General features: G+C 50.9%; 9 non-coding genes and 1 pseudogene across 9 annotated transcripts; all 10 read right to left on the bottom strand.

Moving 5' to 3' along the window:
• Positions 1-2,210: 2,210 nt before the first annotated feature.
• On the bottom strand, positions 2,211-2,373 carry LOC126237673 (U1 spliceosomal RNA). Its single transcript, XR_007545148.1, has one exon. It is a non-coding gene; the product is annotated as a U1 spliceosomal RNA (small nuclear RNA).
• A 2,273-nt stretch (positions 2,374-4,646) lies between these two features.
• Positions 4,647-4,809, bottom strand: LOC126237642 (U1 spliceosomal RNA). The gene has a single exon (XR_007545121.1). It is a non-coding gene; the product is annotated as a U1 spliceosomal RNA (small nuclear RNA).
• Positions 4,810-7,080: 2,271 nt separating this feature from the next.
• LOC126237677 (U1 spliceosomal RNA) lies at positions 7,081-7,243 on the bottom strand. The gene has a single exon (XR_007545151.1). It is a non-coding gene; the product is annotated as a U1 spliceosomal RNA (small nuclear RNA).
• Positions 7,244-9,513: 2,270 nt separating this feature from the next.
• LOC126237692 (U1 spliceosomal RNA) lies at positions 9,514-9,795 on the bottom strand (annotated as a pseudogene).
• Positions 9,796-12,089: 2,294 nt separating this feature from the next.
• Positions 12,090-12,252, bottom strand: LOC126237690 (U1 spliceosomal RNA). Its single transcript, XR_007545162.1, has one exon. It is a non-coding gene; the product is annotated as a U1 spliceosomal RNA (small nuclear RNA).
• A 2,281-nt stretch (positions 12,253-14,533) lies between these two features.
• Positions 14,534-14,696, bottom strand: LOC126237641 (U1 spliceosomal RNA). The gene has a single exon (XR_007545120.1). It is a non-coding gene; the product is annotated as a U1 spliceosomal RNA (small nuclear RNA).
• A 2,274-nt stretch (positions 14,697-16,970) lies between these two features.
• LOC126237638 (U1 spliceosomal RNA) lies at positions 16,971-17,133 on the bottom strand. The gene has a single exon (XR_007545119.1). It is a non-coding gene; the product is annotated as a U1 spliceosomal RNA (small nuclear RNA).
• A 2,282-nt stretch (positions 17,134-19,415) lies between these two features.
• Positions 19,416-19,578, bottom strand: LOC126237637 (U1 spliceosomal RNA). The gene has a single exon (XR_007545118.1). It is a non-coding gene; the product is annotated as a U1 spliceosomal RNA (small nuclear RNA).
• Positions 19,579-21,858: 2,280 nt separating this feature from the next.
• On the bottom strand, positions 21,859-22,021 carry LOC126237636 (U1 spliceosomal RNA). The gene has a single exon (XR_007545117.1). It is a non-coding gene; the product is annotated as a U1 spliceosomal RNA (small nuclear RNA).
• A 2,273-nt stretch (positions 22,022-24,294) lies between these two features.
• On the bottom strand, positions 24,295-24,457 carry LOC126237635 (U1 spliceosomal RNA). The gene has a single exon (XR_007545116.1). It is a non-coding gene; the product is annotated as a U1 spliceosomal RNA (small nuclear RNA).
• Positions 24,458-25,591: the final 1,134 nt, after the last annotated feature.

Below are 25,591 nucleotides of genomic sequence, written 5' to 3'. Positions count from 1 at the left end.
GACGTTTTCGCAATCGGCGAACAGAATGGTGGCCGTCCATGTACCTGTCTCCTTACAAGAGAGCTATTGGCTGTCGAGTTAGATGGCAGATAGTCGCAACAACGCTCCTCTGCCGAGAAAAGCGATGCATTTTGTGCGAGCACCACCATACGGCTCGCGGCGCCGGCCGCTGCTGGAGTTAATTTACCGTTCCCTCCGGAAGATGGCGGGCCAAGTCCGGGTTGCCGCCTCCGGGCCCTCCTCTCCGTCTCCAACGAGCCCTCTTTCTCGGCTGTTGAAACCGCGAATGAGATCTGCGGAATGAGTGCTTTTTGCAGCCGCAATGCAAGCCACACTTTACTTTCCATCCTTCCAGGAGGGCCCTTTGTGCTAGCAAATACGGCAGCATTGTCACGCGCGGTCGTCTGTCGCCGAGCAACTGAAGGACCACAGCTCAGACTGTCAGATGTTCTAAGAGAGCTGGATGCACTCGTGTGTGTTGTGCGCGACGATCAAACAGGACGTCAGTGAACTGCAAGAACGAACATCAATCAGCACGTTCGACATTCGACGCCGAGTAACAGAAGACACTTAAAAGGTAATACTTCCTTTTTCTTTTCCTTCCGCGTAGGACGTGGAAAGCTCGATCGAATATCTGTGCAAATTTTCATCCAGAGTATGCAGATACATTCTTCACGCAAAAGAGAGAAAAATAAAGTTTCGTTCATGACAACATTTCAGCTGTGTCCGGAAAGCGGGTTGATTTCGAAGATGCAGATTAATTTTGCGGTATTTGGTAAACGATTGATACCTTGTAGCAATCTTTGCTTAGACGTGGATTAGCTAAGGATGAAACTAAATTGCTTTTTGTTTTTTAAACACAACACTTCTGGCGTGTAATGAAGCGATGGGAAACAAAGGAAGTGGCTTTTCCGTGAATGTAGTGATGCAACAACGAATTCATTGAGGGCTATCCGTTTCTGCAATTAGTAGGCGTGAGTAATTTACTGAAACTGCCGCTATTACGCGTCTGTCAATGTAGAACCATGTGTGTTACAGTAGGCAGTGTTCGGATATTTTGTCAGTGAGTAGGGAGAAATTGTGTTTTTAATTACACTTGTTATAGAGAGAGAGAGAGAGAGAAAGAAGAGTTTTATGTTATTTCCACTCCATTCGAAACCTATCTGTTCTCACTCCAAGGAGGTATGGTGTACTTTTAATACTTTGGAAGACGAATAGCGAGCTTGTAAAGTAGCCATAAACAGATTTGAAGTTCCCAACCTGTTAAAGACGTGCGTAACACAGACTTTTTGACTCGATTTCTTGCAAGAAAAACACCTGATAACATTGCGTTTTCTACTTTCCCTGAGAGCCCCGAGTACAGGCGCCCTTGTCTCACTCAGCTACCACGAAAGAAAGAAATTTTCTGCGCTCACCAAGCCGAAGTTTGGAATTGCCCTTGGCCGGTTTCCGTCCTCCCCGTGTTGTAACTGCTCATTTCCAATCCTTTTTTTTTTCCCCCCGGTCGCCTGCAAAGTTGTCACATGAAACACAACAAGACATTCCTTACAGAAAGTAAACGCTCACTGTCGTGGCCTAATAAACAGCCTACCGCGGTTCTCGTCCCATCACCGAATTTAAGCGACGCTGGCCCTTGTCAGTGTGGCCGCCTGGGAGCACAAGTGGCTGTTGCCCAGAATTTCTCCTCCCCGTTTTCGGTACAGTTGGCCACGTCATTTCACATCCCCGCAAGCTCCTCAAGTGCAGCAGACGCTTGCTTCCGGCCCCTCATGTACCTGGCCACAGGCGACACAGCGTTCGGCTGGGCGACGCCTCGTGTACGCCGGCTCGCGCCACCGCGGTCGCCGTGCGTGCAGGGAATGCCGCGCCGTCCAATTGCGTTTGGCGCGCATTCCCCCGATGCACAGAGAAAGCCAAAAGTCGCCGTTCGACCATTAATGGGGGTGTCGTACCAGAGTTAGACCGCTTGTGCCATCTCGCGGCTGCCGCTGCTACTGCTACTACTGGTGCGCGTCCCCCGCGCTTATCGAACAGACAGTGTGCTCTGGCTCTGGGTTTGACGCCAGGTCGACGCAGACGCGTGGTACGCGCCTAGCGCGAGTGCTGCTGCGTTTGGCAGTCCCTTGCCAAACACGTTGCTGGCCGAGCGCTCAGACGCACAAGTTACCGACTGCTATCACACAATACTGCGTTTGTAATTGAAATGAACACCGGGACAGCGCGAACGCAAGTCCCGACTACCAAAAATTATGCGCCCGAGTTACTCACATTTGGAGTAATCGCGGGGGTCAGCTCGACCGAAGTGCAATGGAAGGGCCTCACCCCGGAGGAACCGCCTTCATGATCACGGTATCCCCTACGCCAGGTAAGTATGCTTTCGTCGCGCCACAGGCGAGAATTTGTAGTGCCTCGCGCTATCGAGATGTAACGAGAGCTCCTGACGTTTTCGCAATCGGCGAACAGAATGGTGGCCGTCCATGTACCTGTCTCCTTACAAGAGAGCTATTGGCTGTCGAGTTAGATGGCAGATAGTCGCAACAACGCTCCTCTGCCGAGAAAAGCGATGCATTTTGTGCGAGCACCACCATACGGCTCGCGGCGCCGGCCGCTGCTGGAGTTAATTTACCGTTCCCTCCGGAAGATGGCGGGCCAAGTCCGGGTTGCCGCCTCCGGGCCCTCCTCTCCGTCTCCAACGAGCCCTCTTTCTCGGCTGTTGAAACCGCGAATGAGATCTGCGGAATGAGTGCTTTTTGCAGCCGCAATGCAAGCCACACTTTACTTTCCATCCTTCCAGGAGGGCCCTTTGTGCTAGCAAATACGGCAGCATTGTCACGCGCGGTCGTCTGTCGCCGAGCAACTGAAGGACCACAGCTCAGACTGTCAGATGTTCTAAGAGAGCTGGATGCACTCGTGTGTGTTGTGCGCGACGATCAAACAGGACGTCAGTGAACTGCAAGAACGAACATCAATCAGCACGTTCGACATTCGACGCCGAGTAACAGAAGACACTTAAAAGGTAATACTTCCTTTTTCTTTTCCTTCCGCGTAGGACGTGGAAAGCTCGATCGAATATCTGTGCAAATTTTCATCCAGAGTATGCAGATACATTCTTCACGCAAAAGAGACAAAAATAAAGTTTCGTTCATGACAACATTTCAGCTGTGTCCGGAAAGCGGGTTGATTTCGAAGATGCAGATTAATTTTGCGGTATTTGGTAAACGATTGATACCTTGTAGCAATCTTTGCTTAGACGTGGATTAGCTAAGGATGAAACTAAATTGCTTTTTGTTTTTTAAACACAACACTTCTGGCGTGTAATGAAGCGATGGGAAACAAAGGAAGTGGCTTTTCCGTGAATGTAGTGATGCAACAACGAATTCATTGAGGGCTATCCGTTTCTGCAATTAGTAGGCGTGAGTAATTTACTGAAACTGCCGCTATTACGCGTCTGTCAATGTAGAACCATGTGTGTTACAGTAGGCAGTGTTCGGATATTTTGTCAGTGAGTAGGGAGAAATTGTGTTTTTACTTACACTTGTTATAGAGAGAGAGAGAGAAGAGTTTTATGTTATTTCCACTCCATTCGAAACCTATCTGTTCTCACTCCAAGGAGGTATGGTGTACTTTTAATACTTTGGAAGACGAATAGCGAGCTTGTAAAGTAGCCATAAACAGATTTGAAGTTCCCAACCTGTTACAGAAGACGTGCGTAACACAGACTTTTTGACTCGATTTCTTGCAAGAAAAACACCTGATAACATTGCGTTTTCTACTTTCCCTGAGAGCCCCGAGTACAGGCGCCCTTGTCTCACTCAGCTACCACGAAAGAAAGAAATTTTCTGCGCTCACCAAGCCGAAGTTTGGAATTGCCCTTGGCCGGTTTCCGTCCTCCCCGTGTTGTAACTGCTCATTTCCAATCCCTCTTTTTTTTTTTTTCCCGGTCGCCTGCAAAGTTGTCACATGAAACACAACAAGACATTCCTTACAGAAAGTAAACGCTCACTGTCGTGGCCTAATAAACAGCCTACCGCGGTTCTCGTCCCATCACCGAATTTAAGCGACGCTGGCCCTTGTCAGTGTGGCCGCCTGGGAGCACAAGTGGCTGTTGCCCAGAATTTCTCCTCCCCGTTTTCGGTACAGTTGGCCACGTCATTTCACATCCCCGCAAGCTCCTCAAGTGCAGCAGACGCTTGCTTCCGGCCCCTCATGTACCTGGCCACAGGCGACACAGCGTTCGGCTGGGCGACGCCTCGTGTACGCCGGCTCGCGCCACCGCGGTCGCCGTGCGTGCAGGGAATGCCGCGCCGTCCAATTGCGTTTGGCGCGCATTCCCCCGATGCACAGAGAAAGCCAAAGTCGCCGTTCGACCATTAATGGGGGTGTCGTACCAGAGTTAGACCGCTTGTGCCATCTCGCGGCTGCCGCTGCTACTGCTACTACTGGTGCGCGTCCCCCGCGCTTATCGAACAGACAGTGTGCTCTGGCTCTGGGTTTGACGCCAGGTCGACGCAGACGCGTGGTACGCGCCTAGCGCGAGTGCTGCTGCGTTTGGCAGTCCCTTGCCAAACACGTTGCTGGCCGAGCGCTCAGACGCACAAGTTACCGACTGCTATCACACAATACTGCGTTTGTAATTGAAATGAACACCGGGACAGCGCGAACGCAAGTCCCGACTACCAAAAATTATGCGCCCGAGTTACTCACATTTGGAGTAATCGCGGGGGTCAGCTCGACCGAAGTGCAATGGAAGAGCCTCACCCCGGAGGAACCGCCTTCATGATCACGGTATCCCCTACGCCAGGTAAGTATGCTTTCGTCGCGCCACAGGCGAGAATTTGTAGTGCCTCGCGCTATCGAGATGTAACGAGAGCTCCTGACGTTTTCGCAATCGGCGAACAGAATGGTGGCCGTCCATGTACCTGTCTCCTTACAAGAGAGCTATTGGCTGTCGAGTTAGATGGCAGATAGTCGCAACAACGCTCCTCTGCCGAGAAAAGCGATGCATTTTGTGCGAGCACCACCATACGGCTCGCGGCGCCGGCCGCTGCTGGAGTTAATTTACCGTTCCCTCCGGAAGATGGCGGGCCAAGTCCGGGTTGCCGCCTCCGGGCCCTCCTCTCCGTCTCCAACGAGCCCTCTTTCTCGGCTGTTGAAACCGCGAATGAGATCTGCGGAATGAGTGCTTTTTGCAGCCGCAATGCAAGCCACACTTTACTTTCCATCCTTCCAGGAGGGCCCTTAGTGCTAGCAAATACGGCAGCATTGTCACGCGCGGTCGTCTGTCGCCGAGCAACTGAAGGACCACAGCTCAGACTGTCAGATGTTCTAAGAGAGCTGGATGCACTCGTGTGTGTTGTGCGCGACGATCAAACAGGACGTCAGTGAACTGCAAGAACGAACATCAATCAGCACGTTCGACATTCGACGCCGAGTAACAGAAGACACTTAAAAGGTAACACTTCCTTTTTCTTTTCCTTCCGCGTAGGACGTGGAAAGCTCGATCGAATATCTGTGCAAATTTTCATCCAGAATATGCAGATACATTCTTCACGCAAAAGAGACAAAAATAAAGTTTCGTTCATGACAACATTTCAGCTGTGTCCGGAAAGCGGGTTGATTTCGAAGGTGCAGATTAATTTTGCGGTATTTGGTAAGCGATTGATACCTTGTAGCAATCTTTGCTTAGACGTGGATTAGCTAAGGATAAAACTAAATTGCTTTTTGTTTTTTAAACACAACACTTCTGGCGTGTAATGAAGCGATGGGAAACAAGGAAGTGGCTTTTCCGTGAATGTAGTGATGCAACAACGAATTCATTGAGGGCTATCCGTTTCTGCAATTAGTAGGCGTGAGTAATTTACTGAAACTGCCGCTATTACGCGTCTGTCAATGTAGAACCATGTGTGTTACAGTAGGCAGTGTTCGGATATTTTGTCAGTGAGTAGGGAGAAATTGTGTTTTTACTTACACTTGTTATAGAGAGAGAGAGAGAAGAGTTTTATGTTATTTCCACTCCATTCGAAACCTATCTGTTCTCACTCCAAGGAGGTATGGTGTACTTTTAATACTTTGGAAGACGAATAGCGAGCTTGTAAAGTAGCCATAAACAGATTTGAAGTTCCCAACCTGTTACAGAAGACGTGCGTAACACAGACTTTTTGACTCGATTTCTTGCAAGAAAAACACCTGATAACATTGCGTTTTCTACTTTCCCTGAGAGCCCCGAGTACAGGCGCCCTTGTCTCACTCAGCTACCACGAAAGAAAGAAATTTTCTGCGCTCACCAAGCCGAAGTTTGGAATTGCCCTTGGCCGGTTTCCGTCCTCCCCGTGTTGTAACTGCTCATTTCCAATCCCTCTTTTTTTTTTTCCCGGTCGCCTGCAAAGTTGTCACATGAAACACAACAAGACATTCCTTACAGAAAGTAAACGCTCACTGTCGTGGCCTAATAAACAGCCTACCGCGGTTCTCGTCCCATCACCGAATTTAAGCGACGCTGGCCCTTGTCAGTGTGGCCGCCTGGGAGCACAAGTGGCTGTTGCCCAGAATTTCTCCTCCCCGTTTTCGGTACAGTTGGCCACGTCATTTCACATCCCCGCAAGCTCCTCAAGTGCAGCAGACGCTTGCTTCCGGCCCCTCATGTACCTGGCCACAGGCGACACAGCGTTCGGCTGGGCGACGCCTCGTGTACGCCGGCTCGCGCCACCGCGGTCGCCGTGCGTGCAGGGAATGCCGCGCCGTCCAATTGCGTTTGGCGCGCATTCCCCCGATGCACAGAGAAAGCCAAAAGTCGCCGTTCGACCATTAATGGGGGTGTCGTACCAGAGTTAGACCGCTTGTGCCATCTCGCGGCTGCCGCTGCTACTGCTACTACTGGTGCGCGTCCCCCGCGCTTATCGAACAGACAGTGTGCTCTGGCTCTGGGTTTGACGCCAGGTCGACGCAGACGCGTGGTACGCGCCTAGCGCGAGTGCTGCTGCGTTTGGCAGTCCCTTGCCAAACACGTTGCTGGCCGAGCGCTCAGACGCACAAGTTACCGACTGCTATCACACAATACTGCGTTTGTAATTGAAATGAACACCGGGACAGCGCGAACGCAAGTCCCGACTACCAAAAATTATGCGCCCGAGTTACTCACATTTGGAGTAATCGCGGGGGTCAGCTCGACCGAAGTGCAATGGAAGAGCCTCACCCCGGAGGAACCGCCTTCATGATCACGGTATCCCCTACGCCAAGTAAGTATGCTTTCGTCGCGCCACAGGCGAGAATTTGTAGTGCCTCGCGCTATCGAGATGTAACGAGAGCTCCTGACGTTTTCGCAATCGGCGAACAGAATGGTGGCCGTCCATGTACCTGTCTCCTTACAAGAGAGCTATTGGCTGTCGAGTTAGATGGCAGATAGTCGCAACAACGCTCCTCTGCCGAGAAAAGCGATGCATTTTGTGCGAGCACCACCATACGGCTCGCGGCGCCGGCCGCTGCTGGAGTTAATTTACCGTTCCCTCCGGAAGATGGCGGGCCAAGTCCGGGTTGCCGCCTCCGGGCCCTCCTCTCCGTCTCCAACGAGCCCTCTTTCTCGGCTGTTGAAACCGCGAATGAGATCTGCGGAATGAGTGCTTTTTGCAGCCGCAATGCAAGCCACACTTTACTTTCCATCCTTCCAGGAGGGCCCTTAGTGCTAGCAAATACGGCAGCATTGTCACGCGCGGTCGTCTGTCGCCGAGCAACTGAAGGACCACAGCTCAGACTGTCAGATGTTCTAAGAGAGCTGGATGCACTCGTGTGTGTTGTGCGCGACGATCAAACAGGACGTCAGTGAACTGCAAGAACGAACATCAATCAGCACGTTCGACATTCGACGCCGAGTAACAGAAGACACTTAAAAGGTAACACTTCCTTTTTCTTTTCCTTCCGCGTAGGACGTGGAAAGCTCGATCGAATATCTGTGCAAATTTTCATCCAGAATATGCAGATACATTCTTCACGCAAAAGAGACAAAAATAAAGTTTCGTTCATGACAACATTTCAGCTGTGTCCGGAAAGCGGGTTGATTTCGAAGGTGCAGATTAATTTTGCGGTATTTGGTAAGCGATTGATACCTTGTAGCAATCTTTGCTTAGACGTGGATTAGCTAAGGATAAAACTAAATTGCTTTTTGTTTTTTAAACACAACACTTCTGGCGTGTAATGAAGCGATGGGAAACAAGGAAGTGGCTTTTCCGTGAATGTAGTGATGCAACAACGAATTCATTGAGGGCTATCCGTTTCTGCAATTAGTAGGCGTGAGTAATTTACTGAAACTGCCGCTATTACGCGTCTGTCAATGTAGAACCATGTGTGTTACAGTAGGCAGTGTTCGGATATTTTGTCAGTGAGTAGGGAGAAATTGTGTTTTTACTTACACTTGTTATAGAGAGAGAGAGAGAAGAGTTTTATGTTATTTCCACTCCATTCGAAACCTATCTGTTCTCACTCCAAGGAGGTATGGTGTACTTTTAATACTTTGGAAGACGAATAGCGAGCTTGTAAAGTAGCCATAAACAGATTTGAAGTTCCCAACCTGTTACAGAAGACGTGCGTAACACAGACTTTTTGACTCGATTTCTTGCAAGAAAAACACCTGATAACATTGCGTTTTCTACTTTCCCTGAGAGCCCCGAGTACAGGCGCCCTTGTCTCACTCAGCTACCACGAAAGAAAGAAATTTTCTGCGCTCACCAAGCCGAAGTTTGGAATTGCCCTTGGCCGGTTTCCGTCCTCCCCGTGTTGTAACTGCTCATTTCCAATCCCTCTTTTTTTTTTTCCCCGGTCGCCTGCAAAGTTGTCACATGAAACACAACAAGACATTCCTTACAGAAAGTAAACGCTCACTGTCGTGGCCTAATAAACAGCCTACCGCGGTTCTCGTCCCATCACCGAATTTAAGCGACGCTGGCCCTTGTCAGTGTGGCCGCCTGGGAGCACAAGTGGCTGTTGCCCAGAATTTCTCCTCCCCGTTTTCGGTACAGTTGGCCACGTCATTTCACATCCCCGCAAGCTCCTCAAGTGCAGCAGACGCTTGCTTCCGGCCCCTCATGTACCTGGCCACAGGCGACACAGCGTTCGGCTGGGCGACGCCTCGTGTACGCCGGCTCGCGCCACCGCGGTCGCCGTGCGTGCAGGGAATGCCGCGCCGTCCAATTGCGTTTGGCGCGCATTCCCCCGATGCACAGAGAAAGCCAAAGTCGCCGTTCGACCATTAATGGGGGTGTCGTACCAGAGTTAGACCGCTTGTGCCATCTCGCGGCTGCCGCTGCTACTGCTACTACTGGTGCGCGTCCCCCGCGCTTATCGAACAGACAGTGTGCTCTGGCTCTGGGTTTGACGCCAGGTCGACGCAGACGCGTGGTACGCGCCTAGCGCGAGTGCTGCTGCGTTTGGCAGTCCCTTGCCAAACACGTTGCTGGCCGAGCGCTCAGACGCACAAGTTACCGACTGCTATCACACAATACTGCGTTTGTAATTGAAATGAACACCGGGCCAGCGCGAACGCAAGTCCCGACTACCAAAAATTATGCGCCCGAGTTACTCACATTTGGAGTAATCGCGGGGGTCAGCTCGACCAGGAGGGCCCTTAGTGCTAGCAAATACGGCAGCATTGTCACGCGCGGTCGTCTGTCGCCGAGCAACTGAAGGACCACAGCTCAGACTGTCAGATGTTCTAAGAGAGCTGGATGCACTCGTGTGTGTTGTGCGCGACCTCACCCCGGAGGAACCGCCTTCATGATCACGGTATCCCCTACGCCAGGTAAGTATGCTTTCGTCGCGCCACAGGCGAGAATTTGTAGTGCCTCGCGCTATCGAGATGTAACGAGAGCTCCTGACGTTTTCGCAATCGGCGAACAGAATGGTGGCCGTCCATGTACCTGTCTCCTTACAAGAGAGCTATTGGCTGTCGAGTTAGATGGCAGATAGTCGCAACAACGCTCCTCTGCCGAGAAAAGCGATGCATTTTGTGCGAGCACCACCATACGGCTCGCGGCGCCGGCCGCTGCTGGAGTTAATTTACCGTTCCCTCCGGAAGATGGCGGGCCAAGTCCGGGTTGCCGCCTCCGGGCCCTCCTCTCCGTCTCCAACGAGCCCTCTTTCTCGGCTGTTGAAACCGCGAATGAGATCTGCGGAATGAGTGCTTTTTGCAGCCGCAATGCAAGCCACACTTTACTTTCCATCCTTCCAGGAGGGCCCTTAGTGCTAGCAAATACGGCAGCATTGTCACGCGCGGTCGTCTGTCGCCGAGCAACTGAAGGACCACAGCTCAGACTGTCAGATGTTCTAAGAGAGCTGGATGCACTCGTGTGTGTTGTGCGCGACGATCAAACAGGACGTCAGTGAACTGCAAGAACGAACATCAATCAGCACGTTCGACATTCGACGCCGAGTAACAGAAGACACTTAAAAGGTAACACTTCATTTTTCTTTTCCTTCCGCGTAGGACGTGGAAAGCTCGATCGAATATCTGTGCAAATTTTCATCCAGAATATGCAGATACATTCTTCACGCAAAAGAGACAAAAATAAAGTTTCGTTCATGACAACATTTCAGCTGTGTCCGGAAAGCGGGTTGATTTCGAAGGTGCAGATTAATTTTGCGGTATTTGGTAAGCGATTGATACCTTGTAGCAATCTTTGCTTAGACGTGGATTAGCTAAGGATAAAACTAAATTGCTTTTTGTTTTTTAAACACAACACTTCTGGCGTGTAATGAAGCGATGGGAAACAAGGAAGTGGCTTTTCCGTGAATGTAGTGATGCAACAACGAATTCATTGAGGGCTATCCGTTTCTGCAATTAGTAGGCGTGAGTAATTTACTGAAACTGCCGCTATTACGCGTCTGTCAATGTAGAACCATGTGTGTTACAGTAGGCAGTGTTCGGATATTTTGTCAGTGAGTAGGGAGAAATTGTGTTTTTAATTACACTTGTTATAGAGAGAGAGAGAGAGAGAGAGAGAGAGAGAAAGAAGAGTTTTATGTTATTTCCACTCCATTCGAAACCTATCTGTTCTCACTCCAAGGAGGTATGGTGTACTTTTAATACTTTGGAAGACGAATAGCGAGCTTGTAAAGTAGCCATAAACAGATTTGAAGTTCCCAACCTGTTACAGAAGACGTGCGTAACACAGACTTTTTGACTCGATTTCTTGCAAGAAAAACACCTGATAACATTGCGTTTTCTACTTTCCCTGAGAGCCCCGAGTACAGGCGCCCTTGTCTCACTCAGCTACCACGAAAGAAAGAAATTTTCTGCGCTCACCAAGCCGAAGTTTGGAATTGACCTTGGCCGGTTTCCGTCCTCCCCGTGTTGTAACTGCTCATTTCCAATCCTTCTTTTTTTTTTCCCCCCCGGTCGCCTGCAAAGTTGTCACATGAAACACAACAAGACATTCCTTACAGAAAGTAAACGCTCACTGTCGTGGCCTAATAAACAGCCTACCGCGGTTCTCGTCCCATCACCGAATTTAAGCGACGCTGGCCCTTGTCAGTGTGGCCGCCTGGGAGCACAAGTGACTGTTGCCCAGAATTTCTCCTCCCCGTTTTCGGTACAGTTGGCCACGTCATTTCACATCCCCGCAAGCTCCTCAAGTGCAGCAGACGCTTGCTTCCGGCCCCTCATGTACCTGGCCACAGGCGACACAGCGTTCGGCTGGGCGACGCCTCGTGTACGCCGGCTCGCTCCACCGCGGTCGCCGTGCGTGCAGGGAATGCCGCGCCGTCCAATTGCGTTTGGCGCGCATTCCCCCGATGCACAGAGAAAGCCAAAAGTCGCCGTTCGACCATTAATGGGGGTGTCGTACCAGAGTTAGACCGCTTGTGCCATCTCGCGGCTGCCGCTGCTACTGCTACTACTGGTGCGCGTCCCCCGCGCTTATCGAACAGACAGTGTGCTCTGGCTCTGGGTTTGACGCCAGGTCGACGCAGACGCGTGGTACGCGCCTAGCGCGAGTGCTGCTGCGTTTGGCAGTCCCTTGCCAAACACGTTGCTGGCCGAGCGCTCAGACGCACAAGTTACCGACTGCTATCACACAATACTGCGTTTGTAATTGAAATGAACACCGGGACAGCGCGAACGCAAGTCCCGACTACCAAAAATTATGCGCCCGAGTTACTCACATTTGGAGTAATCGCGGGGGTCAGCTCGACCGAAGTGCAATGGAAGAGCCTCACCCCGGAGGAACCGCCTTCATGATCACGGTAACCCTTACGCCAGGTAAGTATGCTTTCGTCGCGCCACAGGCGAGAATTTGTAGTGCCTCGCGCTATCGAGATGTAACGAGAGCTCCTGACGTTTTCGCAATCGGCGAACAGAATGGTGGCCGTCCATGTACCTGTCTCCTTACAAGAGAGCTATTGGCTGTCGAGTTAGATGGCAGATAGTCGCAACAACGCTCCTCTGCCGAGAAAAGCGATGCATTTTGTGCGAGCACCACCATACGGCTCGCGGCGCCGGCCGCTGCTGGAGTTAATTTACCGTTCCCTCCGGAAGATGGCGGGCCAAGTCCGGGTTGCCGCCTCCGGGCCCTCCTCTCCGTCTCCAACGAGCCCTCTTTCTCGGCTGTTGAAACCGCGAATGAGATCTGCGGAATGAGTGCTTTTTGCAGCCGCAATGCAAGCCACACTTTACTTTCCATCCTTCCAGGAGGGCCCTTTGTGCTAGCAAATACGGCAGCATTGTCACGCGCGGTCGTCTGTCGCCGAGCAACTGAAGGACCACAGCTCAGACTGTCAGATGTTCTAAGAGAGCTGGATGCACTCGTGTGTGTTGTGCGCGACGATCAAACAGGACGTCAGTGAACTGCAAGAACGAACATCAATCAGCACGTTCGACATTCGACGCCGAGTAACAGAAGACACTTAAAAGGTAACACTTCCTTTTTCTTTTCCTTCCGCGTAGGACGTGGAAAGCTCGATCGAATATCTGTGCAAATTTTCATCCAGAATATGCAGATACATTCTTCACGCAAAAGAGACAAAAATAAAGTTTCGTTCATGACAACATTTCAGCTGTGTCCGGAAAGCGGGTTGATTTCGAAGGTGCAGATTAATTTTGCGGTATTTGGTAAGCGATTGATACCTTGTAGCAATCTTTGCTTAGACGTGGATTAGCTAAGGATAAAACTAAATTGCTTTTTGTTTTTTAAACACAACACTTCTGGCGTGTAATGAAGCGATGGGAAACAAGGAAGTGGCTTTTCCGTGAATGTAGTGATGCAACAACGAATTCATTGAGGGCTATCCGTTTCTGCAATTAGTAGGCGTGAGTAATTTACTGAAACTGCCGCTATTACGCGTCTGTCAATGTAGAACCATGTGTGTTACAGTAGGCAGTGTTCGGATATTTTGTCAGTGAGTAGGGAGAAATTGTGTTTTTAATTACACTTGTTATAGAGAGAGAGAGAGAGAGAGAAAGAAGAGTTTTATGTTATTTCCACTCCATTCGAAACCTATCTGTTCTCACTCCAAGGAGGTATGGTGTACTTTTAATACTTTGGAAGACGAATAGCGAGCTTGTAAAGTAGCCATAAACAGATTTGAAGTTCCCAACCTGTTACAGAAGACGTGCGTAACACAGACTTTTTGACTCGATTTCTTGCAAGAAAAACACCTGATAACATTGCGTTTTCTACTTTCCCTGAGAGCCCCGAGTACAGGCGCCCTTGTCTCACTCAGCTACCACGAAAGAAAGAAATTTTCTGCGCTCACCAAGCCGAAGTTTGGAATTGCCCTTGGCCGGTTTCCGTCCTCCCCGTGTTGTAACTGCTCATTTCCAATCCTTCTTTTTTTTTTCCCCCGGTCGCCTGCAAAGTTGTCACATGAAACACAACAAGACATTCCTTACAGAAAGTAAACGCTCACTGTCGTGGCCTAATAAACAGCCTACCGCGGTTCTCGTCCCATCACCGAATTTAAGCGACGCTGGCCCTTGTCAGTGTGGCCGCCTGGGAGCACAAGTGGCTGTTGCCCAGAATTTCTCCTCCCCGTTTTCGGTACAGTTGGCCACGTCATTTCACATCCCCGCAAGCTCCTCAAGTGCAGCAGACGCTTGCTTCCGGCCCCTCATGTACCTGGCCACAGGCGACACAGCGTTCGGCTGGGCGACGCCTCGTGTACGCCGGCTCGCGCCACCGCGGTCGCCGTGCGTGCAGGGAATGCCGCGCCGTCCAATTGCGTTTGGCGCGCATTCCCCCGATGCACAGAGAAAGCCAAAGTCGCCGTTCGACCATTAATGGGGGTGTCGTACCAGAGTTAGACCGCTTGTGCCATCTCGCGGCTGCCGCTGCTACTGCTACTACTGGTGCGCGTCCCCCGCGCTTATCGAACAGACAGTGTGCTCTGGCTCTGGGTTTGACGCCAGGTCGACGCAGACGCGTGGTACGCGCCTAGCGCGAGTGCTGCTGCGTTTGGCAGTCCCTTGCCAAACACGTTGCTGGCCGAGCGCTCAGACGCACAAGTTACCGACTGCTATCACACAATACTGCGTTTGTAATTGAAATGAACACCGGGACAGCGCGAACGCAAGTCCCGACTACCAAAAATTATGCGCCCGAGTTACTCACATTTGGAGTAATCGCGGGGGTCAGCTCGACCGAAGTGCAATGGAAGAGCCTCACCCCGGAGGAACCGCCTTCATGATCACGGTATCCCCTACGCCAGGTAAGTATGCTTTCGTCGCGCCACAGGCGAGAATTTGTAGTGCCTCGCGCTATCGAGATGTAACGAGAGCTCCTGACGTTTTCGCAATCGGCGAACAGAATGGTGGCCGTCCATGTACCTGTCTCCTTACAAGAGAGCTATTGGCTGTCGAGTTAGATGGCAGATAGTCGCAACAACGCTCCTCTGCCGAGAAAAGCGATGCATTTTGTGCGAGCACCACCATACGGCTCGCGGCGCCGGCCGCTGCTGGAGTTAATTTACCGTTCCCTCCGGAAGATGGCGGGCCAAGTCCGGGTTGCCGCCTCCGGGCCCTCCTCTCCGTCTCCAACGAGCCCTCTTTCTCGGCTGTTGAAACCGCGAATGAGATCTGCGGAATGAGTGCTTTTTGCAGCCGCAATGCAAGCCACACTTTACTTTCCATCCTTCCAGGAGGGCCCTTAGTGCTAGCAAATACGGCAGCATTGTCACGCGCGGTCGTCTGTCGCCGAGCAACTGAAGGACCACAGCTCAGACTGTCAGATGTTCTAAGAGAGCTGGATGCACTCGTGTGTGTTGTGCGCGACGATCAAACAGGACGTCAGTGAACTGCAAGAACGAACATCAATCAGCACGTTCGACATTCGACGCCGAGTAACAGAAGACACTTAAAAGGTAACACTTCCTTTTTCTTTTCCTTCCGCGTAGGACGTGGAAAGCTCGATCGAATATCTGTGCAAATTTTCATCCAGAATATGCAGATACATTCTTCACGCAAAAGAGACAAAAATAAAGTTTCGTTCATGACAACATTTCAGCTGTGTCCGGAAAGCGGGTTGATTTCGAAGGTGCAGATTAATTTTGCGGTATTTGGTAAGCGATTGATACCTTGTAGCAATCTTTGCTTAGACGTGGATTAGCTAAGGATAAAACTAAATTGCTTTTTGTTTTTTAAACACAACACTTCTGGCGTGTAATGAAGCGATGGGAAACAAGGAAGTGGCTTTTCCGTGAATGTAGTGATGCAACAACGAATTCATTGAGGGCTATCCGTTTCTGCAATTAGTAGGCGTGAGTAATTTACTGAAACTGCCGCTATTACGCGTCTGTCAATGTAGAACCATGTGTGTTACAGTAGGCAGTGTTCGGATATTTTGTCAGTGAGTAGGGAGAAATTGTGTTTTTAATTACACTTGTTATAGAGAGAGAGAGAGAGAAAGAAGAGTTTTATGTTATTTCCACTCCATTCGAAACCTATCTGTTCTCACTCCAAGGAGGTATGGTGTACTTTTAATACTTTGGAAGACGAATAGCGAGCTTGTAAAGTAGCCATAAACAGATTTGAAGTTCCCAACCTGTTAAAGACGTGCGTAACACAGACTTTTTGACTCGATTTCTTGCAAGAAAAACACCTGATAACATTGCGTTTTCTACTTTCCCAGAGAGCCCCGAGTACAGGCGCCCTTGTCTCACTCAGCTACCACGAAAGAAAGAAATTTTCTGCGCTCACCAAGCCGAAGTTTGGAATTGCCCTTGGCCGGTTTCCGTCCTCCCCGTGTTGTAACTGCTCATTTCCAATCCTTCTTTTTTTTTCCCCCCGGTCGCCTGCAAAGTTGTCACATGAAACACAACAAGACATTCCTTACAGAAAGTAAACGCTCACTGTCGTGGCCTAATAAACAGCCTACCGCGGTTCTCGTCCCATCACCGAATTTAAGCGACGCTGGCCCTTGTCAGTGTGGCCGCCTGGGAGCACAAGTGGCTGTTGCCCAGAATTTCTCCTCCCCGTTTTCGGTACAGTTGGCCACGTCATTTCACATCCCCGCAAGCTCCTCAAGTGCAGCAGACGCTTGCTTCCGGCCCCTCATGTACCTGGCCACAGGCGACACAGCGTTCGGCTGGGCGACGCCTCGTGTACGCCGGCTCGCGCCACCGCGGTCGCCGTGCGTGCAGGGAATGCCGCGCCGTCCAATTGCGTTTGGCGCGCATTCCCCCGATGCACAGAGAAAGCCAAAGTCGCCGTTCGACCATTAATGGGGGTGTCGTACCAGAGTTAGACCGCTTGTGCCATCTCGCGGCTGCCGCTGCTACTGCTACTACTGGTGCGCGTCCCCCGCGCTTATCGAACAGACAGTGTGCTCTGGCTCTGGGTTTGACGCCAGGTCGACGCAGACGCGTGGTACGCGCCTAGCGCGAGTGCTGCTGCGTTTGGCAGTCCCTTGCCAAACACGTTGCTGGCCGAGCGCTCAGACGCACAAGTTACCGACTGCTATCACACAATACTGCGTTTGTAATTGAAATGAACACCGGGACAGCGCGAACGCAAGTCCCGACTACCAAAAATTATGCGCCCGAGTTACTCACATTTGGAGTAATCGCGGGGGTCAGCTCGACCGAAGTGCAATGGAAGAGCCTCACCCCGGAGGAACCGCCTTCATGATCACGGTATCCCCTACGCCAGGTAAGTATGCATTCGTCGCGCCACAGGCGAGAATTTGTAGTGCCTCGCGCTATCGAGATGTAACGAGAGCTCCTGACGTTTTCGCAATCGGCGAACAGAATGGTGGCCGTCCATGTACCTGTCTCCTTACAAGAGAGCTATTGGCTGTCGAGTTAGATGGCAGATAGTCGCAACAACGCTCCTCTGCCGAGAAAAGCGATGCATTTTGTGCGAGCACCACCATACGGCTCGCGGCGCCGGCCGCTGCTGGAGTTAATTTACCGTTCCCTCCGGAAGATGGCGGGCCAAGTCCGGGTTGCCGCCTCCGGGCCCTCCTCTCCGTCTCCAACGAGCCCTCTTTCTCGGCTGTTGAAACCGCGAATGAGATCTGCGGAATGAGTGCTTTTTGCAGCCGCAATGCAAGCCACACTTTACTTTCCATCCTTCCAGGAGGGCCCTTAGTGCTAGCAAATACGGCAGCATTGTCACGCGCGGTCGTCTGTCGCCGAGCAACTGAAGGACCACAGCTCAGACTGTCAGATGTTCTAAGAGAGCTGGATGCACTCGTGTGTGTTGTGCGCGACGATCAAACAGGACGTCAGTGAACTGCAAGAACGAACATCAATCAGCACGTTCGACATTCGACGCCGAGTAACAGAAGACACTTAAAAGGTAACACTTCCTTTTTCTTTTCCTTCCGCGTAGGACGTGGAAAGCTCGATCGAATATCTGTGCAAATTTTCATCCAGAATATGCAGATACATTCTTCACGCAAAAGAGACAAAAATAAAGTTTCGTTCATGACAACATTTCAGCTGTGTCCGGAAAGCGGGTTGATTTCGAAGGTGCAGATTAATTTTGCGGTATTTGGTAAGCGATTGATACCTTGTAGCAATCTTTGCTTAGACGTGGATTAGCTAAGGATAAAACTAAATTGCTTTTTGTTTTTTAAACACAACACTTCTGGCGTGTAATGAAGCGATGGGAAACAAGGAAGTGGCTTTTCCGTGAATGTAGTGATGCAACAACGAATTCATTGAGGGCTATCCGTTTCTGCAATTAGTAGGCGTGAGTAATTTACTGAAACTGCCGCTATTACGCGTCTGTCAATGTAGAACCATGTGTGTTACAGTAGGCAGTGTTCGGATATTTTGTCAGTGAGTAGGGAGAAATTGTGTTTTTAATTACACTTGTTATAGAGAGAGAGAGAGAGAAAGAAGAGTTTTATGTTATTTCCACTCCATTCGAAACCTATCTGTTCTCACTCCAAGGAGGTATGGTGTACTTTTAATACTTTGGAAGACGAATAGCGAGCTTGTAAAGTAGCCATAAACAGATTTGAAGTTCCCAACCTGTTACAGAAGACGTGCGTAACACAGACTTTTTGACTCGATTTCTTGCAAGAAAAACACCTGATAACATTGCGTTTTCTACTTTCCCTGAGAGCCCCGAGTACAGGCGCCCTTGTCTCACTCAGCTACCACGAAAGAAAGAAATTTTCTGCGCTCACCAAGCCGAAGTTTGGAATTGCCCTTGGCCGGTTTCCGTCCTCCCCGTGTTGTAACTGCTCATTTCCAATCCTTCTTTTTTTTTTCCCCCCCCCGGTCGCCTGCAAAGTTGTCACATGAAACACAACAAGACATTCCTTACAGAAAGTAAACGCTCACTGTCGTGGCCTAATAAACAGCCTACCGCGGTTCTCGTCCCATCACCGAATTTAAGCGACGCTGGCCCTTGTCAGTGTGGCCGCCTGGGAGCACAAGTGGCTGTTGCCCAGAATTTCTCCTCCCCGTTTTCGGTACAGTTGGCCACGTCATTTCACATCCCCGCAAGCTCCTCAAGTGCAGCAGACGCTTGCTTCCGGCCCCTCATGTACCTGGCCACAGGCGACACAGCGTTCGGCTGGGCGACGCCTCGTGTACGCCGGCTCGCGCCACCGCGGTCGCCGTGCGTGCAGGGAATGCCGCGCCGTCCAATTGCGTTTGGCGCGCATTCCCCCGATGCACAGAGAAAGCCAAAAGTCGCCGTTCGACCATTAATGGGGGTGTCGTACCAGAGTTAGACCGCTTGTGCCATCTCGCGGCTGCCGCTGCTACTGCTACTACTGGTGCGCGTCCCCCGCGCTTATCGAACAGACAGTGTGCTCTGGCTCTGGGTTTGACGCCAGGTCGACGCAGACGCGTGGTACGCGCCTAGCGCGAGTGCTGCTGCGTTTGGCAGTCCCTTGCCAAACACGTTGCTGGCCGAGCGCTCAGACGCACAAGTTACCGACTGCTATCACACAATACTGCGTTTGTAATTGAAATGAACACCGGGACAGCGCGAACGCAAGTCCCGACTACCAAAAATTATGCGCCCGAGTTACTCACATTTGGAGTAATCGCGGGGGTCAGCTCGACCGAAGTGCAATGGAAGAGCCTCACCCCGGAGGAACCGCCTTCATGATCACGGTATCCCCTACGCCAGGTAAGTATGCTTTCGTCGCGCCACAGGCGAGAATTTGTAGTGCCTCGCGCTATCGAGATGTAACGAGAGCTCCTGACGTTTTCGCAATCGGCGAACAGAATGGTGGCCGTCCATGTACCTGTCTCCTTACAAGAGAGCTATTGGCTGTCGAGTTAGATGGCAGATAGTCGCAACAACGCTCCTCTGCCGAGAAAAGCGATGCATTTTGTGCGAGCACCACCATACGGCTCGCGGCGCCGGCCGCTGCTGGAGTTAATTTACCGTTCCCTCCGGAAGATGGCGGGCCAAGTCCGGGTTGCCGCCTCCGGGCCCTCCTCTCCGTCTCCAACGAGCCCTCTTTCTCGGCTGTTGAAACCGCGAATGAGATCTGCGGAATGAGTGCTTTTTGCAGCCGCAATGCAAGCCACACTTTACTTTCCATCCTTCCAGGAGGGCCCTTAGTGCTAGCAAATACGGCAGCATTGTCACGCGCGGTCGTCTGTCGCCGAGCAACTGAAGGACCACAGCTCAGACTGTCAGATGTTCTAAGAGAGCTGGATGCACTCGTGTGTGTTGTGCGCGACGATCAAACAGGACGTCAGTGAACTGCAAGAACGAACATCAATCAGCACGTTCGACATTCGACGCCGAGTAACAGAAGACACTTAAAAGGTAACACTTCCTTTTTCTTTTCCTTCCGCGTAGGACGTGGAAAGCTCGATCGAATATCTGTGCAAATTTTCATCCAGAATATGCAGATACATTCTTCACGCAAAAGAGACAAAAATAAAGTTTCGTTCATGACAACATTTCAGCTGTGTCCGGAAAGCGGGTTGATTTCGAAGGTGCAGATTAATTTTGCGGTATTTGGTAAGCGATTGATACCTTGTAGCAATCTTTGCTTAGACGTGGATTAGCTAAGGATAAAACTAAATTGCTTTTTGTTTTTTAAACACAACACTTCTGGCGTGTAATGAAGCGATGGGAAACAAGGAAGTGGCTTTTCCGTGAATGTAGTGATGCAACAACGAATTCATTGAGGGCTATCCGTTTCTGCAATTAGTAGGCGTGAGTAATTTACTGAAACTGCCGCTATTACGCGTCTGTCAATGTAGAACCATGTGTGTTACAGTAGGCAGTGTTCGGATATTTTGTCAGTGAGTAGGGAGAAATTGTGTTTTTAATTACACTTGTTATAGAGAGAGAGAGAGAGAAAGAAGAGTTTTATGTTATTTCCACTCCATTCGAAACCTATCTGTTCTCACTCCAAGGAGGTATGGTGTACTTTTAATACTTTGGAAGACGAATAGCGAGCTTGTAAAGTAGCCATAAACAGATTTGAAGTTCCCAACCTGTTACAGAAGACGTGCGTAACACAGACTTTTTGACTCGATTTCTTGCAAGAAAAACACCTGATAACATTGCGTTTTCTACTTTCCCTGAGAGCCCCGAGTACAGGCGCCCTTGTCTCACTCAGCTACCACGAAAGAAAGAAATTTTCTGCGCTCACCAAGCCGAAGTTTGGAATTGCCCTTGGCCGGTTTCCGTCCTCCCCGTGTTGTAACTGCTCATTTCCAATCCTTCTTTTTTTTTCCCCCCCCGGTCGCCTGCAAAGTTGTCACATGAAACACAACAAGACATTCCTTACAGAAAGTAAACGCTCACTGTCGTGGCCTAATAAACAGCCTACCGCGGTTCTCGTCCCATCACCGAATTTAAGCGACGCTGGCCCTTGTCAGTGTGGCCGCCTGGGAGCACAAGTGGCTGTTGCCCAGAATTTCTCCTCCCCGTTTTCGGTACAGTTGGCCACGTCATTTCACATCCCCGCAAGCTCCTCAAGTGCAGCAGACGCTTGCTTCCGGCCCCTCATGTACCTGGCCACAGGCGACACAGCGTTCGGCTGGGCGACGCCTCGTGTACGCCGGCTCGCGCCACCGCGGTCGCCGTGCGTGCAGGGAATGCCGCGCCGTCCAATTGCGTTTGGCGCGCATTCCCCCGATGCACAGAGAAAGCCAAAAGTCGCCGTTCGACCATTAATGGGGGTGTCGTACCAGAGTTAGACCGCTTGTGCCATCTCGCGGCTGCCGCTGCTACTGCTACTACTGGTGCGCGTCCCCCGCGCTTATCGAACAGACAGTGTGCTCTGGCTCTGGGTTTGACGCCAGGTCGACGCAGACGCGTGGTACGCGCCTAGCGCGAGTGCTGCTGCGTTTGGCAGTCCCTTGCCAAACACGTTGCTGGCCGAGCGCTCAGACGCACAAGTTACCGACTGCTATCACACAATACTGCGTTTGTAATTGAAATGAACACCGGGACAGCGCGAACGCAAGTCCCGACTACCAAAAATTATGCGCCCGAGTTACTCACATTTGGAGTAATCGCGGGGGTCAGCTCGACCGAAGTGCAATGGAAGAGCCTCACCCCGGAGGAACCGCCTTCATGATCACGGTATCCCCTACGCCAGGTAAGTATGCTTTCGTCGCGCCACAGGCGAGAATTTGTAGTGCCTCGCGCTATCGAGATGTAACGAGAGCTCCTGACGTTTTCGCAATCGGCGAACAGAATGGTGGCCGTCCATGTACCTGTCTCCTTACAAGAGAGCTATTGGCTGTCGAGTTAGATGGCAGATAGTCGCAACAACGCTCCTCTGCCGAGAAAAGCGATGCATTTTGTGCGAGCACCACCATACGGCTCGCGGCGCCGGCCGCTGCTGGAGTTAATTTACCGTTCCCTCCGGAAGATGGCGGGCCAAGTCCGGGTTGCCGCCTCCGGGCCCTCCTCTCCGTCTCCAACGAGCCCTCTTTCTCGGCTGTTGAAACCGCGAATGAGATCTGCGGAATGAGTGCTTTTTGCAGCCGCAATGCAAGCCACACTTTACTTTCCATCCTTCCAGGAGGGCCCTTAGTGCTAGCAAATACGGCAGCATTGTCACGCGCGGTCGTCTGTCGCCGAGCAACTGAAGGACCACAGCTCAGACTGTCAGATGTTCTAAGAGAACTGGATGCACTCGTGTGTGTTGTGCGCGACGATCAAACAGGACGTCAGTGAACTGCAAGAACGAACATCAATCAGCACGTTCGACATTCGACGCCGAGTAACAGAAGACACTTAAAAGGTAACACTTCCTTTTTCTTTTCCTTCCGCGTAGGACGTGGAAAGCTCGATCGAATATCTGTGCAAATTTTCATCCAGAATATGCAGATACATTCTTCACGCAAAAGAGACAAAAATAAAGTTTCGTTCATGACAACATTTCAGCTGTGTCCGGAAAGCGGGTTGATTTCGAAGGTGCAGATTAATTTTGCGGTATTTGGTAAGCGATTGATACCTTGTAGCAATCTTTGCTTAGACGTGGATTAGCTAAGGATAAAACTAAATTGCTTTTTGTTTTTTAAACACAACACTTCTGGCGTGTAATGAAGCGATGGGAAACAAGGAAGTGGCTTTTCCGTGAATGTAGTGATGCAACAACGAATTCATTGAGGGCTATCCGTTTCTGCAATTAGTAGGCGTGAGTAATTTACTGAAACTGCCGCTATTACGCGTCTGTCAATGTAGAACCATGTGTGTTACAGTAGGCAGTGTTCGGATATTTTGTCAGTGAGTAGGGAGAAATTGTGTTTTTACTTACACTTGTTATAGAGAGAGAGAGAGAAGAGTTTTATGTTATTTCCACTCCATTCGAAACCTATCTGTTCTCACTCCAAGGAGGTATGGTGTACTTTTAATACTTTGGAAGACGAATAGCGAGCTTGTAAAGTAGCCATAAACAGATTTGAAGTTCCCAACCTGTTACAGAAGACGTGCGTAACACAGACTTTTTGACTCGATTTCTTGCAAGAAAAACACCTGATAACATTGCGTTTTCTACTTTCCCTGAGAGCCCCGAGTACAGGCGCCCTTGTCTCACTCAGCTACCACGAAAGAAAGAAATTTTCTGCGCTCACCAAGCCGAAGTTTGGAATTGCCCTTGGCCGGTTTCCGTCCTCCCCGTGTTGTAACTGCTCATTTCCAATCCCTCTTTTTTTTTTTTTCCCGGTCGCCTGCAAAGTTGTCACATGAAACACAACAAGACATTCCTTACAGAAAGTAAACGCTCACTGTCGTGGCCTAATAAACAGCCTACCGCGGTTCTCGTCCCATCACCGAATTTAAGCGACGCTGGCCCTTGTCAGTGTGGCCGCCTGGGAGCACAAGTGGCTGTTGCCCAGAATTTCTCCTCCCCGTTTTCGGTACAGTTGGCCACGTCATTTCACATCCCCGCAAGCTCCTCAAGTGCAGCAGACGCTTGCTTCCGGCCCCTCATGTACCTGGCCACAGGCGACACAGCGTTCGGCTGGGCGACGCCTCGTGTACGCCGGCTCGCGCCACCGCGGTCGCCGTGCGTGCAGGGAATGCCGCGCCGTCCAATTGCGTTTGGCGCGCATTCCCCCGATGCACAGAGAAAGCCAAAAGTCGCCGTTCGACCATTAATGGGGGTGTCGTACCAGAGTTAGACCGCTTGTGCCATCTCGCGGCTGCCGCTGCTACTGCTACTACTGGTGCGCGTCCCCCGCGCTTATCGAACAGACAGTGTGCTCTGGCTCTGGGTTTGACGCCAGGTCGACGCAGACGCGTGGTACGCGCCTAGCGCGAGTGCTGCTGCGTTTGGCAGTCCGTTGCCAAACACGTTGCTGGCCGAGCGCTCAGACGCACAAGTTACCGACTGCTATCACACAATACTGCGTTTGTAATTGAAATGAACACCGGGACAGCGCGAACGCAAGTCCCGACTACCAAAAATTATGCGCCCGAGTTACTCACATTTGGAGTAATCGCGGGGGTCAGCTCGACCGAAGTGCAATGGAAGAGCCTCACCCCGGAGGAACCGCCTTCATGATCACGGTATCCCCTACGCCAGGTAAGTATGCTTTCGTCGCGCCACAGGCGAGAATTTGTAGTGCCTCGCGCTATCGAGATGTAACGAGAGCTCCTGACGTTTTCGCAATCGGCGAACAGAATGGTGGCCGTCCATGTACCTGTCTCCTTACAAGAGAGCTATTGGCTGTCGAGTTAGATGGCAGATAGTCGCAACAACGCTCCTCTGCCGAGAAAAGCGATGCATTTTGTGCGAGCACCACCATACGGCTCGCGGCGCCGGCCGCTGCTGGAGTTAATTTACCGTTCCCTCCGGAAGATGGCGGGCCAAGTCCGGGTTGCCGCCTCCGGGCCCTCCTCTCCGTCTCCAACGAGCCCTCTTTCTCGGCTGTTGAAACCGCGAATGAGATCTGCGGAATGAGTGCTTTTTGCAGCCGCAATGCAAGCCACACTTTACTTTCCATCCTTCCAGGAGGGCCCTTAGTGCTAGCAAATACGGCAGCATTGTCACGCGCGGTCGTCTGTCGCCGAGCAACTGAAGGACCACAGCTCAGACTGTCAGATGTTCTAAGAGAGCTGGATGCACTCGTGTGTGTTGTGCGCGACGATCAAACAGGACGTCAGTGAACTGCAAGAACGAACATCAATCAGCACGTTCGACATTCGACGCCGAGTAACAGAAGACACTTAAAAGGTAACACTTCCTTTTTCTTTTCCTTCCGCGTAGGACGTGGAAAGCTCGATCGAATATCTGTGCAAATTTTCATCCAGAATATGCAGATACATTCTTCACGCAAAAGAGACAAAAATAAAGTTTCGTTCATGACAACATTTCAGCTGTGTCCGGAAAGCGGGTTGATTTCGAAGGTGCAGATTAATTTTGCGGTATTTGGTAAGCGATTGATACCTTGTAGCAATCTTTGCTTAGACGTGGATTAGCTAAGGATGAAACTAAATTGCTTTTTGTTTTTTAAACACAACACTTCTGGCGTGTAATGAAGCGATGGGAAACAAAGGAAGTGGCTTTTCCGTGAATGTAGTGATGCAACAACGAATTCATTGAGGGCTATCCGTTTCTGCAATTAGTAGGCGTGAGTAATTTACTGAAACTGCCGCTATTACGCGTCTGTCAATGTAGAACCATGTGTGTTACAGTAGGCAGTGTTCGGATATTTTGTCAGTGAG

Source organism: Schistocerca nitens, chromosome 2 (assembly GCF_023898315.1).
Source record: "Schistocerca nitens isolate TAMUIC-IGC-003100 chromosome 2, iqSchNite1.1, whole genome shotgun sequence".
Classification (NCBI taxonomy): Eukaryota; Metazoa; Arthropoda; class Insecta; order Orthoptera; family Acrididae; genus Schistocerca; species Schistocerca nitens.
The sequence above is the reverse complement of the archived record's forward strand: the minus strand, read 5'-3'. Positions and strand labels throughout refer to the sequence as shown.